Raw genomic sequence first — 15,693 nt, 5'->3', positions numbered from 1 at the left:
TTGTATGGGATATATACTCTATATACCACCGGTATCTATGATTTTCTCAGACAACAATATATGCTATACACGTAAGCATTTGGTGAAAGTTGAAGCTTCTAGCTGTTAAAATGGGGAAGAAATTGCGCAAAGTTTCTTATCTGAACAATCGGTTGTATGGGATATATACTATATATACCACCGATCTCTATGATTTTCTCAGACAACAATATATGCTATACACGTAAGCATTTAGTGAAATTTGAACATATCTAAACGATTTTTAAGATAAATATAAAATAAAAAATAGGTAGGTAATCTGTGTGAGGATGCAAAGCTTCACGTTTTTTGTGGTCTGCATGTAAAAACTATGACTACGAATCACGTATTTCAAAAATATATGACGTAAACGTAACTATTTGATGAAATTTGATGAATTTTGAAGCTTCTAGCCGTAAAAAAGGGGCAAAAATGAGAGTTTATATGAAGTATATAATATATATACCACCGATCTCTATGATTTTTTCAGACAACAATATATGCTATATACGTAAGCATATGGTGAAATTTGAAGCATCTAGCTGTTAAAAAGGGGCAGAAATTGCGCAAAGTTTCTTATCTGAACAATCGGTTGTATGAGATATATACTATATATACAACCGATCTCTATGATTTTTTCAGACAACAATATATGCTATACACGTAAGCATTTTGTGAAATTTGAAGATTCTAGCTGTTAAAACGGGGCAGAAATTGCGCAAAGTTTCTTATCTGAACAATCGGTTGTATGAGATATATACTATATATACAACCGATCTCTATGATTTTTTCAGACAACAATATATGCTATATACTTAAGCATTTGGTGAAAGTTGAAGCTTCTAGCTGTTAAAATGGGGTAGAAATTGCGAAAAGTTTCTTATCTGAACAATCGGTTGTATGAGATATATACTATATATACAACCGATCTCTATGATTTTTTCAGACAACAATATATGCTATATACGTAAGCAATCGGTGAAATTTGAAGCTTATAGCTGTTAAAATGGGGTAGAAATTGCGAAAAGTTTCTTATCTGAACAATCGGTTGTATGAGATATATACTATATATACAACCGATCTCTATGATTTTTTCAGACAACAATATATGCTATATGCGTAAGTATTCGGTGAAATTTGAAGCTTCTAGATGTTAAAATGGGGCCAAAATTTGCGAAAATATATATATATATATATACTATATATATATACTATATATACCACCATATATATACTATATATACCACCGATCTTTATGATTTTTTCAGACAACAATATATGCTATATACCTAAGCATTCGTTGAAATTTGAAGCCTCTAGCTCTTAAAATGGGGCAGTAATTACGAAAAGTTCCTTATCTGAACAATCGGTTGTGGGTGATATATACTATATATACGACCGATCTCATCAATTTTTTCAGGCAACAATATGTGCAATATACGAAAGTATATGGTGAAGTTTGAAGCTTCAGTCTGTTAAATTGGGTAAGATATTACAAAAATCCTCTTTTTCTGAAAAATCGGTTGTATGGAGGATATATGCTATAGTGGTCCGATCCGGTCGGTTCCGACAAATGTCTAATCGGACACCCAAATACACCCGCTCACCAAATTTTATCAAGATATCTCAAAAATTGAGGGACTAGTTTGCATACAAACAGGCAGACGGACAGACGGACAGACGGACATGGCTAAATCAACTCAGCTCTTCAACCTGATTATTTCGGTATACTTAATGGTGGGTCTATCTATTTTCCTTTAAGGACTTACAATTTTCGGTTTCGTGACGAAATTAATATACCATTTCATTTTCATGAAAGGTATAAAAATAGGTAGGTAATCTGTGTGAGGATGCAAAGCTTCACGTTTTTTGTGGTCTGCATGTAAAAACTATGACTACGAATCACGTATTTCAAAAATATATGACGTAAACGTAACTATTTGATGAAATTTGATGAATTTTGAAGCTTCTAGCCGTAAAAAAGGGGCAAAAATGACAGTTTATATGAAGTATATAATATATATACCACCGATCTCTATGATTTTTTCAGACAACAATATATGCTATACACGTAAGCATTTGGTGAAAGTTGAAGCTTCTAGCTGTTAAAATGGGGAAGAAATTGCGCAAAGTTTCTTATCTGAACAATCGGTTGTATGAGATATATACTATATATACCACCGGTATCTATGATTTTCTCAGACAACAATATATGCTATACACGTAAGCATTTAGTGAAATTTGAACATATCTAAACGATTTTTAAGATAAATATAAAATAAAAAATAGGTAGGTAATCTGTGTGAGGATGCAAAGCTTCACGTTTTTTGTGGTCTGCATGTAAAAACTATGACTACGAATCACGTATTTCAAAAATATATGACGTAAACGTAACTATTTGATGAAATTTGATGAATTTTGAAGCTTCTAGCCTTAAAAAAGGGGCAAAAATGAGAGTTTATATGAAGTATATAATATATATACCACCGATCTCTATGATTTTTTCAGACAACAATATATGCTATATACGTAAGCATTTTGTGAAATTTGAAGATTCTAGCTGTTAAAACGGGGCAGAAATTGCGCAAAGTTTCTTATCTGAACAATCGGTTGTATGAGATATATACTATATATACAACCGATCTCTATGATTTTTTCAGACAACAATATATGCTATATACTTAAGCATTTGGTGAAAGTTGAAGCTTCTAGCTGTTAAAATGGGGTAGAAATTGCGAAAAGTTTCTTATCTGAACAATCGGTTGTATGAGATATATACTATATATACAACCGATCTCTGTGATTTTTTCAGACAACAATATATGCTATATACGTAAGCAATCGGTGAAATTTGAAGCTTATAGCTGTTAAAATGGGGTAGAAATTGCGAAAAGTTTCTTATCTGAACAATCGGTTGTATGAGATATATTCTATATATACAACCGATCTCTATGATTTTTTCAGACAACAATATATGCTATATACGTAAGTATTCGGTGAAATTTGAAGCTTCTAGCTGTTAAAATGCGGCCAAAATTTGCGAATATATATATATATATATATATATATATATATATATATATACTATATATATATACTATATATACCACCATATATATACTATATATACCACCGATCTTTATGATTTTTTCAGACAACAATATATGCTATATACCTAAGCATTCGTTGAAATTTGAAGCCTCTAGCTCTTAAAATGGGGCAGTAATTACGAAAAGTTCCTTATCTGAACAATCGGTTGTGGGTGATATATACTATATATACGACCGATCTCATCAATTTTTTCAGGCAACAATATGTGCAATATACGAAAGTATATGGTGAAGTTTGAAGCTTCAGTCTGTTAAATTGGGTAAGATATTACAAAAATCCTCTTTTTCTGAAAAATCGGTTGTATGGAGGATATATGCTATAGTGGTCCGATCCGGTCGGTTCCGACAAATGTCTAATCGGACACCCAAATACACCCGCTCACCAAATTTTATCAAGATATCTCAAAAATTGAGGGACTAGTTTGCATACAAACAGACAGACGGACAGACGGACAGACGGACATGGCTAAATCAACTCAGCTCTTCAACCTGATTATTTCGGTATACTTAATGGTGGGTCTATCTATTTTCCTTTAAGGACTTACAATTTTCGGTTTCGTGACGAAATTAATATACCATTTCATTTTCATGAAAGGTATAAAAATAGGTAGGTAATCTGTGTGAGGATGCAAAGCTTCACGTTTTTTGTGGTCTGCATGTAAAAACTATGACTACGAATCACGTATTTCAAAAATATATGACGTAAACTTAACTATTTGATGAAATTTGATGAATTTTGAAGCTTCTAGCCGTAAAAAAGGGGCAAAAATGAGAGTTTATATGAAGTATATAATATATATACCACCGATCTCTATGATTTTTTCAGACAACAATATATGCTATATACGTAAACATTTTGTGAAATTTGAAGCTTCTAGCTGTTAAAACGGGGCAGAAATTGCGCAAAGTTTCTTATCTGAACAATCGGTTGTATGAGATATATACTATATATACAACCGATCTCTATGATTTTTTCAGACAACAACATATGCTATATACTTAAGCATTTGGTGAAAGTTGAAGCTTCTAGCTGTTAAAATGGGGTAGAAATTGCGAAAAGTTTCTTATCTGACCAATCGGTTGTATGAGATATATACTATATATACAACCGATCTCTATGATTTTTTCAGACAACAATATATGCTATATACGTAAGCAATCGGTGAAATTTGAAGCTTATAGCTGTTAAAATGGGGTAGAAATTGCGAAAAGTTTCTTATCTGAACAATCGGTTGTATGATATATATACTATATATACAACCGATCTCTATGATTTTTTCAGACAACAATATATGCTATATACGTAAGCAATCGGTGAACTTTGAAGCTTATAGCTGTTAAAATGGGGTAGAAATTGCGAAAAGTTTCTTATCTGAACAATCGGTTGTATGAGATATATACTATATATACAACCGATCTCTATGATTTTTTCAGACAACAATATATGCTATATGCGCAAGTATTCGGTGAAATTTGAAGCTTCTAGCTGTTAAAATGGGGCCTAAATTTGCGAAAATATATATATATATATATATACTATATATATATACTATATATACCACCATATATATACTATATATACCACCGATCTTTATGATTTTTTCAGACAACAATATATGCTATATACCTAAGCATTCGTTGAAATTTGAAGCCTCTAGCTCTTAAAATGGGGCAGTAATTACGAAAAGTTCCTTATCTGAACAATCGGTTGTGGGTGATATATACTATATATACGACCGATCTCATCAATTTTTTCAGGCAACAATATGTGCAATATACGAAAGTATATGGTGAAGTTTGAAGCTTCAGTCTGTTAAATTGGGTAAGATATTACAAAAATCCTCTTTTTCTGAAAAATCGGTTGTATGGAGGATATATGCTATAGTGGTCCGATCCGGTCGGTTCCGACAAATGTCTAATCGGACACCCAAATACACCCGCTCACCAAATTTTATCAAGATATCTCAAAAATTGAGGGACTAGTTTGCATACAAACAGACAGACGGACAGACGGACAGACGGACATGGCTAAATCAACTCAGCTCTTCAACCTGATTATTTAGGTATACTTAATGGTGGGTCTATCTATTTTCCTTTAAGGACTTACAATTTTCGGTTTCGTGACGAAATTAATATACCATTTCATTTTCATGAAAGGTATAAAAATAGGTAGGTAATCTGTGTGAGGATGCAAAGCTTCACGTTTTTTGCGGTCTGCATGTAAAAACTATGACTATGAATCACGTATTTCAAAAATATATGACGTAAACGTAACTATTTGATGAAATATGATGAATTTTGAAGCTTCTAGCCGTAAAAAAGGGGCAAAAATGACAGTTTATATGAAGTATATAATATATATACCACCGGTATCTATGATTTTTTCAGACAACAATATATGCTATACACGTAAGCATTTAGTGAAATTTGAACATATCTAAACGATTTTTAAGATAAATATAAAATAAAAAATAGGTAGGTAATCTGTGTGAGGATGCAAAGCTTCACGTTTTTTGTGGTCTGCATGTAAAAACTATGACTATGAATCACGTATTTCAAAAATATATGACGTAAACGTAACTATTTGATGAAATATGATGAATTTTGAAGCTTCTAGCCGTAAAAAAGGGGCAAAAATGAGAGTTTATATGAAGTATATAATATATATACCACCGATCTCTATGATTTTTTCAGACAACAATATATGCTATATACGTAAGCATTTTGTGAAATTTGAAGATTCTAGCTGTTAAAACGGGGCAGAAATTGCGCAAAGTTTCTTATCTGAACAATCGGTTGTATGAGATATATACTATATATACCATCGATCTCTATGATTTTTTCAGACAACAATATATGCTATATACGTAAGCATTTGGTGAAATTTGAAGCTTCTAGCTGTTAAAATGGGGTAGAAATTGCGAAAAGTTTCTTATCTGAACAATCGGTTGTATGAGATATATACTATATATACAACCGATCTCTATGATTTTTTCAGACAACAATATATGGTATATACGTAAGCAATCGGTGAAATTTGAAGCTTATAGCTGTTAAAATGGGGTAGAAATTGCGAAAAGTTTCTTATCTGAACAATCGGTTGTATGAGATATATACTATATATACAACTGATCTCTATGATTTTTTCAGACAACAATATATGCTATATACGTAAGCAATCGCTGAAATTTGAAGCTTCTAGCTGTTAAAATGGGGAAGAAATTGCGCAAATTTTCTTATCTAAGCAATCGGTTGTATGGGATATATACTATATATACCACCGGTATCTATGATTTTTTCAGACAACAATATATGCTATATACGTAAGCATTTGGTGAAATTTGAAGCTTCTAGCTGTTAAAATGGGGTAGAAATTGCGAAAAGTTTCTTATCTGAACAATCGGTTGTATGAGATATATACTATATATACAACCGATCTCTATGATTTTTTCAGACAACAATATATGCTATATACGTAAGCAATCGGTGAAATTTGAAGCTTATAGCTGTTAAAATGGGGTAGAAATTGCGAAAAGTTTCTTATCTGAACAATCGGTTGTATGAGATATATACTATATATACAACCGATCTCTATGATTTTTTCAGACAACAATATATGCTATATACGTAAGTATTTGGTGAAATTTGAAGCTTTTAGCTGTTAAAATGGGGCTAAAATTTGCCAAAAATATATATATATATACTATATATATATACTATATATACCACCATATATATACTATATATACCACCGATCTTTATGATTTTTTCAGACAACAATATATGCTATATACCTAAGCATTCGTTGAAATTTGAAGCCTCTAGCTCTTAAAATGGGGCAGTAATTACGAAAAGTTCCTTATCTGAACAATCGGTTGTGGGGGATATATACTATATATACGACCGATCTCATCAATTTTTTCAGGCAACAATATGTGCAATATACGAAAGTATATGGTGAAGTTTGAAGCTTCAATCTGTTAAATTGGGTAAGATATTACAAAAATCCTCTTTTTCTGAAAAATCGGTTGTATGGAGGATATATGCTATAGTGGTCCGATCCGGTCGGTTCCGACAAATGTCTAATCGGACACCCAAATACACCCGCTCACCAAATTTTCTCAAGATATCTCAAAAATTGAGGGACTAGTTTGCATACAAACAGACAGACGGACAGACGGACAGACGGACAGACGGACATGGCTAAATCAACTCAGCTCTTCAACCTGATTATTTCGGTATACTTAATGGCGGGTCTATCTATTTTCCTTTAAGGACTTACAATTTTCGGTTTCGTGATGAAATTAATATACCATTTCATTTTCATGAAAGGTATAAAAATAGGTAGGTAATCTGTGTGAGGATGCAAAGCTTCACGTTTTTTGTGGTCTGCATGTAAAAACTATGACCATGAATCACGTATTTCAAAAATATATGACGTAAACGTAACTATTTGATGAAATATGATGAATTTTGAAGCTTCTAGCCGTAAAAAAGGGGCAAAAATGACAGTTTGTATGAAGTGTATAATATATATACCACCGATCTCTATAATTTTTTCAGACAACAATATATGCTATATCCGTAAGCATTTTGTGAAATTTGAAGCTTCTAGCTGTTAAAACGGGGCAGAAATTGCGCAAAGTTTCTTATCTGAACAATCGGTTGTATGAGATATATACTATATATACCATCGACCTCTATGATTTTTTCAGACAACAATATATGCTATATACGTAAGCATTTGGTGAAATTTGAAGCTTCTAGCTGTTAAAATGGGGTAGAAATTGCGAAAAGTTTCTTATCTGAACAATCGGTAGTATGAGATATATACTATATATACAACCGATCTCTATAATTTTTTCAGACAACAATATATGCTATATACGTAAGCAATCGGTGAAATTTGAAGCTTATAGCTGTTAAAATGGGGTAGAAATTGCGAAAAGTTTCTTATCTGAACAATCGGTTGTATGAGATATATACTATATATACAACCGATCTCTATGATTTTTTCAGACAACAATATATGCTATATACGTAAGCAATCGCTGAAATTTGAAGCTTATAGCTGTTAAAATGGGGTAGAAATTGCGAAAAGTTTCTTATCTGAACAATCGGTTGTATGAGATATATACTATATATACAACCGATCTCTATGATTTTTTCAGACAACAATATATGCTATATACGTAAGTATTTGGTGAAATTTGAAGCTTTTAGCTGTTAAAATGGGGCTAAAATTTGCCAAAAATATATATATATATATACTATATATATATACTATATATACCACCATATATATACTATATATACCACCGATCTTTATGATTTTTTCAGACAACAATATATGCTATATACCTAAGCATTCGTTGAAATTTGAAGCCTCTAGCTCTTAAAATGGGGCAGTAATTACGAAAAGTTCCTTATCTGAACAATCGGTTGTGGGGGATATATACTATATATACGACCGATCTCATCAATTTTTTCAGGCAACAATATGTGCAATATACGAAAGTATATGGTGAAGTTTGAAGCTTCAATCTGTTAAATTGGGTAAGATATTACAAAAATCCTCTTTTTCTGAAAAATCGGTTGTATGGAGGATATATGCTATAGTGGTCCGATCCGGTCGGTTCCGACAAATGTCTAATCGGACACCCAAATACACCCGCTCACGAAATTTTATCAAGATATCTCAAAAATTGAGGGACTAGTTTGCATACAAACAGACAGACGGACAGACGGACATGGCTAAATCAACTCAGCTCTTCAACCTGATTATTTCGGTATACTTAATGGTGGGTCTATCTATTTTCCTTTAAGGACTTACAATTTTCGGTTTCGTGACGAAATTAATATACCATTTCATTTTCAACCTGATTATTTCGGTATACTTAATGGTGGGTCTATCTATTTTCCTTTAAGGACTTACAATTTTCGGTTTCGTGACGAAATTAATATACCATTTCATTTTCATGAAAGGTATAAAAATAGGTAGGTAATCTGTGTGAGGATGCAAAGCTTCACGTTTTTTGTGGTCTGCATGTAAAAACTATGACTCGTAGTTTCAAAAATATATGACGTAAACGTAACTATTTGATGAAATTTGATGAATTTTGAAGCTTCTAGCCGTAAAAAAGGGGCAAAAATGAGAGTTTATATGAAGTATATAATATATATACCACCGATCTCTATGATTTTTTCAGACAACAATATATGCTATATACGTAAGCATTTTGTGAAATTTGAAGATTCTAGCTGTTAAAACGGGGCAGAAATTGCGCAAAGTTTCTTATCTGAACAATCGGTTGTATGAGATATATACTATATATACAACCGATCTCTATGATTTTTTCAGACAACAATATATGCTATATACTTAAGCATTTGGTGAAAGTTGAAGCTTCTAGCTGTTAAAATGGGGTAGAAATTGCGAAAAGTTTCTTATCTGAACAATCGGTTGTATGAGATATATACTATATATACAACGATCTCTATGATTTTTTCAGACAACAATATATGCTATATACGTAAGCAATCGGTGAAATTTGAAGCTTATAGCTGTTAAAATGGGGTAGAAATTGCGAAAAGTTTCTTATCTGAACAATCGGTTGTATGATATATATACTATATATACAACCGATCTCTATGATTTTTTCAGACAACAATATATGCTATATACGTAAGCAATCGGTGAAATTTGAAGCTTATAGCTGTTAAAATGGGGTAGAAATTGCGAAAAGTTTCTTATCTGAACAATCGGTTGTATGAGATATATACTATATATACAACCGATCTCTATGATTTTTTCAGACAACAATATATGCTATATGCGTAAGTATTCGGTGAAATTTGAAGCTTCTAGCTGTTAAAATGGGGCCAAAATTTGCGAAAATATATATATATATATATATACTATATATATATACTATATATACTATATATACCACCGATCTTTATGATTTTTTCAGACAACAATATATGCTATATACCTAAGCATTCGTGGAAATTTGAAGCCTCTAGCTCTTAAAATGGGGCAGTAATTACGAAAAGTTCCTTATCTGAACAATCGGTTGTGGGTGATATATACTATATATACGACCGATCTCATCAATTTTTTCAGGCAACAATATGTGCAATATACGAAAGTATATGGTGAAGTTTGAAGCTTCAGTCTATTAAATTGGGTAAGATATTACAAAAATCCTCTTTTTCTGAAAAATCGGTTGTATGGAGGATATATGCTATAGTGGTCCGATCCGGTCGGTTCCGACAAATGTCTAATCGGACACCCAAATACACCCGCTCACGAAATTTTATCAAGATATCTCAAAAATTGAGGGACTAGTTTGCATACAAACAGACAGACGGACAGACGGACATGGCTAAATCAACTCAGCTCTTCAACCTGATTATTTCGGTATACTTAATGGTGGGTCTATCTATTTTCCTTTAAGGACTTACAATTTTCGGTTTCGTGACGAAATTAATATACCATTTCATTTTCATGAAAGGTATAAAAATAAAATAAATGTAAGGCGCGATAACCTCCGAAGAGATCTAAGGCCGAGCTTCTCTTCCAATTTGCGTCGTGCTCCTCTTGATTTTCCCTACAAATTGGCCGGACGGGACCTACATGTTTTATGCCGACTCCGAACGGCATCTGCAAGGCAGATGAGTTTTCACTGAGAGCTTTTCATGGCAGAAATACACCCGGAGCGCTTGCCAAACACTGCCGAGGGGCGACCCCGCTTAGAAAAATTTTCTTCTAATTTAAAAACCTTATTTCTAAAATTTTGATGTTGCTTTGCCCGGGGTGCGAACCCAGGGCATACGGTGTGGTAGGCGGAGAACGCTACCATCACACCACGGTGGCCGCCAGATGACATACAGATATACAATTTCATATATCAATACTACATAAAGTACCAAGCAGACTTTGTTCCGCCGATATCTCACTCTTTATCACCTTTATCTTCTACTTTGTATTATATATTTATTCTATATTTGGTTATCTCTTTTCCATTTATCTCCCACTCCCAAACCCATTCCCACTAATGTTCCCACTTCCGCATCCACTGCCACAGTTACACCCTCACTCCTACTTTCACATACACTTCTAATTCCTACCCCCACTAACACCCCCATTTCTATTCTTACTACCCTTCCCATTTACACTCCTAGTCCTATGCGCAGTACCACTTCTCCCACTACCTACCTATACTTCTCTCACCTCAATTTCCTCATATATCAAAGTTTTTATACCAAACGTTGAATACCTGCTTCACCTGGCCGAGTGAATTCAATATGAAACTAATGCAGGTAACATTTGTAAAATTATATTAATTTTTATAACGGTGTTCCCAACGTTACGAACGTTCCATCCAAGCACACTTTTTTGGGTACAAAAACTATAGTAGCCATTGGATCAGCATTTTCTTTTATAAACCACATTCGTATACAAAACAATTTTAAATATTTTCCATAAGCGATACATATGTATGTATGTAGCTACTTTATAGCGATAAAACTTACCTCATATTAAAAGTGACATAATATTTTCTTAGAATTTAGAGAAATGGTTTAAGCAGCATTGAAATGTTGTCGGAATGGTAAAAAAGGGAATATGCAAAGATTATAATAACTGCATAACTTTTATCTCTACAGCAATGTTTTTTGTTGATCAAAAATTGTTCCACTTTTTTTCGTAAACCATGAATTTTAAATGCAAATAACAAATGGCATGTTCATAATTTATTGTAAATGTGCCACTAAGATATAAGAAAATCCGTTACAAATAAATTTTCAAAGAAATAAAAGAAAATTTTCTATAAGCGTTCGGATTTTGCAGAGGCAACACACCTACCATAGCTGCGCAGATAGATCCATTTCGAAGGTTCCTAAGCTTTCATCATCAGTACGATCAGTGGTAAAACAAATAGTCCGGTAATGAATTTTAAAGTAGTAGGAAGGTACTATGTACTATTTTGCCACTGTTTTTAGTACTTTAGCAATGTAATGTGCGGAAGAGTCAATCTCTATATATCTCACACATTGGAAACAGGAACATGACAGAAAAGTGATGAGAAAACGGAGACTTCTCAAAACTTAATCGCTGTATGGACAGTATTTATACACCTGTTTTTTTTTTACTTGTGACCTCTTACTTGATTTTATTGCTTTCTAATGACACTTAACTCAAGACATATTTATTATACATGTAATTTTGTTCACAATATTTTTTTTTTTTTTTAACGAGACATCTCCCGAATCTCGAAATACTCGTAATACTCGCGAGCTTCTCGACTTTCAATTCAGTCGGTGCATTGGCAGTATTCTATACATTTCGGTGTTTTTTAGTTGTGGTTTTGTGGACATTTTCGCTTGTGTTCAAGAGGAAGTCGTAAGCTCTATATAAAACAACCAATGATTCGATTAAATTGAAAGTCGAGAAGCTCGCGAGCCTTACGAGTAGTTCGAGATTCGAGAAGGCGAGGCTCGCGAGAAATCTCTTTTGGAAGAAGTTCGAGAAATCGTAAGCTCTACAAGTTATACATACCTCATTAGAAGCGCAAAAATATCTCTTTTCTGACGACATAAACAAAAATAAAGTTATAAGCCAGTATATGAACCAACCTATGAAAAGGTGGTTTTTTGCCCCTTACTCTATAGTTTGAGGGTATATTGGAAATTCTAAGCACGTGTGGGCTATGTGCTCGACTAGACCTACAAAAATACCAAGAGTATATTTTCACTTTTTCAAAAAGCGATCGGGGAATTTTCGTAAAATTCTACTGATGACGTTATTTTAGCTCACAAAACATGATTCCGAAAAAAATCTGATGTGGTCTGACTTCGAATTAAAACATAGTTCAGACACCCCTGCCAATGTTTGTATTTGCTACTCCAGAGCAGCAGTAGCAATAGAAAATATACTCTGCTACTGCTCCGGCTGTGAATTTGAAAAGATTATAGAAACGAGCCATTCCATAAAAAGTGTATAGTATTTTTTTCCGTAGCTATTCCGGGATAATTTTTTGGAAGTCATACCGGGATGATTGTAATGACTGTTTCGCGGCCCTTCTGGGGCCAATTCGAGGTCATTTTGTGGTCTTTTTCTGGTGATCTTGAGGACTATTTCGATAATTTTCAGAGAACTGTTTCGAGAAATTGTTTCTCGAAGCTCTCATGCCAGCCGATTGTCAATCATCACATCTGGAGCGTACTTTCCATCTTAGAAGAATCAAGTATGGCACTTTGGAAAAGTACGGACGTCTCATTTATTTTTAGAGCTAAAGATAATTGCGATGATCACCAATTTGTTACCAATAATTGTAAAAAAATTAGATATTTGACCATTTTTTGACCTTCTTATCAAAATATTGATTTTCCCGAAAGTTTTGTATGCTTGCTTATGTTTTCTCACTGGATTCAGAAAGTTCGGAAAATTTTACTTCTACCTATTCGATCGAATTAACAAGGATTCAACAAAGAACAAAAATATTTGGTACATACATAACGTATACGTAATTATTTTTTTGTTTGAACACTTCATACAAAATTGAATTTGATTTTGAAAATTCAATTATCGTTGAGTTGCGATTATACGAATAATCTAAATAAATTCACTATTCGAAAGAAATTCGATTAATAAACGTACAAAAATCTAAACGAATTATCGATTTATTCGAATATTTATTTTTAAGTGCCCTACTGGGTACGCCCTTGGACACGTAAGAGAATAATTTGCATAATATTTATTTACTAACCACACTTAATATGGTTTAAGGTGAGCTCACCTGCAATTACTGTCGTTATGCTTTGCCGCCTGCCAAACCACTGCAATTTTTTTTTAATTCTTTTTTTTAAATTCTTTTCTTGCCGGTGGCAATTTTTTTTGCTTTGACGAATGGCAAACGCAATGCCAAAGGAAATCTTAAAGAAATCACGGTTAATGCGGAACTGGTTAAAGCCGGTCGAAACTGAATATCCCAATTAAAGTTCAATACCGTATAGCAAAACAAAACAAAAAAAAAAAAAACGTAAACGCAGCAAAGATATACTTAATATAAAACGGACACAGATACAAAATAAAAAGCTTTTGATTTTCATACATTCAGACGGTTCTTTAAACAGTAACTTTTACTTCTTTTTTAAATTATGGTTTTTGTAATCAGCTACGTTTCCTTATATATTTTTCTTTATTTTAATTAGCGTTAGATAGACAGTTTAAAAGCCTGTTTTTTTAAATATATCTGACTGTAATTTAACATATATACACCAGCGAATAGAATAGCAGTTTAATTTAAGAGTTTACGAAAATTTCGAACTTTTTATTTAGAGTTCTTTGCATTTTTTCAATGTGAAGTTTTATAGCCCAAATCATTGTAGTATAAAAGAACACAAGCTGCTCTTCAAAATCGCATTGATTTTTTCCAAATCTGAAACACCTTTCGGAAAAAAAGTTTTCAAAAATCTATGGTTTACATAGTTTCTTTTACAAAATTCAGAGAAGTTTCTTCTTAAAATATCGAAAGTAAATGAGAGTAGTTTAATTCACAAAATTTGATACCAATTGCCACTGCTATTTTTCTTTTCACTGCTGTACATTTCCTTAAACATTGGAACATGTATCAAAATTAAAATTTCTAAAAAGTGTGTCACTTTATTTGCACTAATTGCCGTTATATTCTTTTATGACTCAAAGTAAACGTGCTAAAATTATAGGCCATAAGCTGTTGGCATAGCCTTTTTGTTCAAACAATAACAACTTTATAACTCAATGATTTTAAACAGTTTTGAATTACTTAATTGCTTCCGTCAGATGCTTTCGATCATTTGGCGAATTTATTACGTGTTTCCATCAATTACTTGCTGGGCCCGATTGCAAAATTTAACTGAGAAGAGGTTTTTCTCGTCCATCGTTCTTATAGCCAACTTGGCTCCACTTAGTTGGTGGCTCAGTTAATGTATGCATGTGCTTGTGTTAATTTAAATGTATCTATACTAGGGATGCCAATTTTTAGATAGATAGAATTTTTGGGATCCCGGTAATTGACCGCTTTTGTGAGACTGGCGACGCGAGACAGTATACAGAATAGAAAATTGTCTAACAATTAATTTTCACCCAAAATTGGATTTTGTAGTACTGGTCTTACTTTTCTTTTGCCAAGATATCTCAATCTATAGTTTTTTGTAGAGAAGTGATGAGGTTTGGTTTACTGGTAAACTTTGAAAAACCGCTGCAAACTAGCGTAAACCATTAGTGGTGCAAAGGTTTTTCATAAAAAACACCCAGTCAGTACCACGTCGTCCTGTTTCTGATAAAGTAATATAATATTCTGATAAAGTAATATTTTGGAAAACACTTTAGTGCATGTATATTAGACTGGGTTGGCCCTCGTACAAAAAAAAAGTTGCTAATGTCCGCCCATAAATTTGAAAATTATGTTGAGAGGGTTTCGGAAAATTTTTTTAAATTTTTTTTTGAGCCTTCGAAATACAGCCGAAACGGTTTTTTCGTTGTAACTTGGTTATTTGACGTCCGCTTTTTACAATTTAT

General features: G+C 32.9%; 1 protein-coding gene across 3 annotated transcripts in view; it reads right to left on the bottom strand.

Annotated features, from left to right (window-relative positions):
- LOC137244168 (sodium-dependent nutrient amino acid transporter 1-like) overlaps window positions 1–15,063 on the bottom strand; it is a 139,424-nt gene extending 124,361 nt beyond the window's left edge. Inside the window, exons 1-2 of one of the 3 annotated variants that reach the window (XM_067772790.1) lie at window positions 14,939–15,063; window positions 13,931–14,066 (exon numbers count right to left, since the gene is read on the bottom strand). The gene's annotated coding sequence lies outside the window, so the exon portion shown is untranslated. Of the gene's footprint in view, window positions 1–13,930; window positions 14,114–14,938 lie in introns of all 3 variants that reach the window. The other 2 variants (XM_067772791.1, XM_067772792.1) reach the window with 2 other exon arrangements.
- Window positions 15,064–15,693: the final 630 nt, after the last annotated feature.

Source organism: Eurosta solidaginis, chromosome 3 (genome assembly GCF_040869045.1).
Source record: "Eurosta solidaginis isolate ZX-2024a chromosome 3, ASM4086904v1, whole genome shotgun sequence".
Taxonomy (NCBI): Eukaryota; Metazoa; Arthropoda; class Insecta; order Diptera; family Tephritidae; genus Eurosta; species Eurosta solidaginis.
Note: the sequence above shows the minus strand (reverse complement) of the source record. Positions and strands in the feature narration are given on the sequence as shown.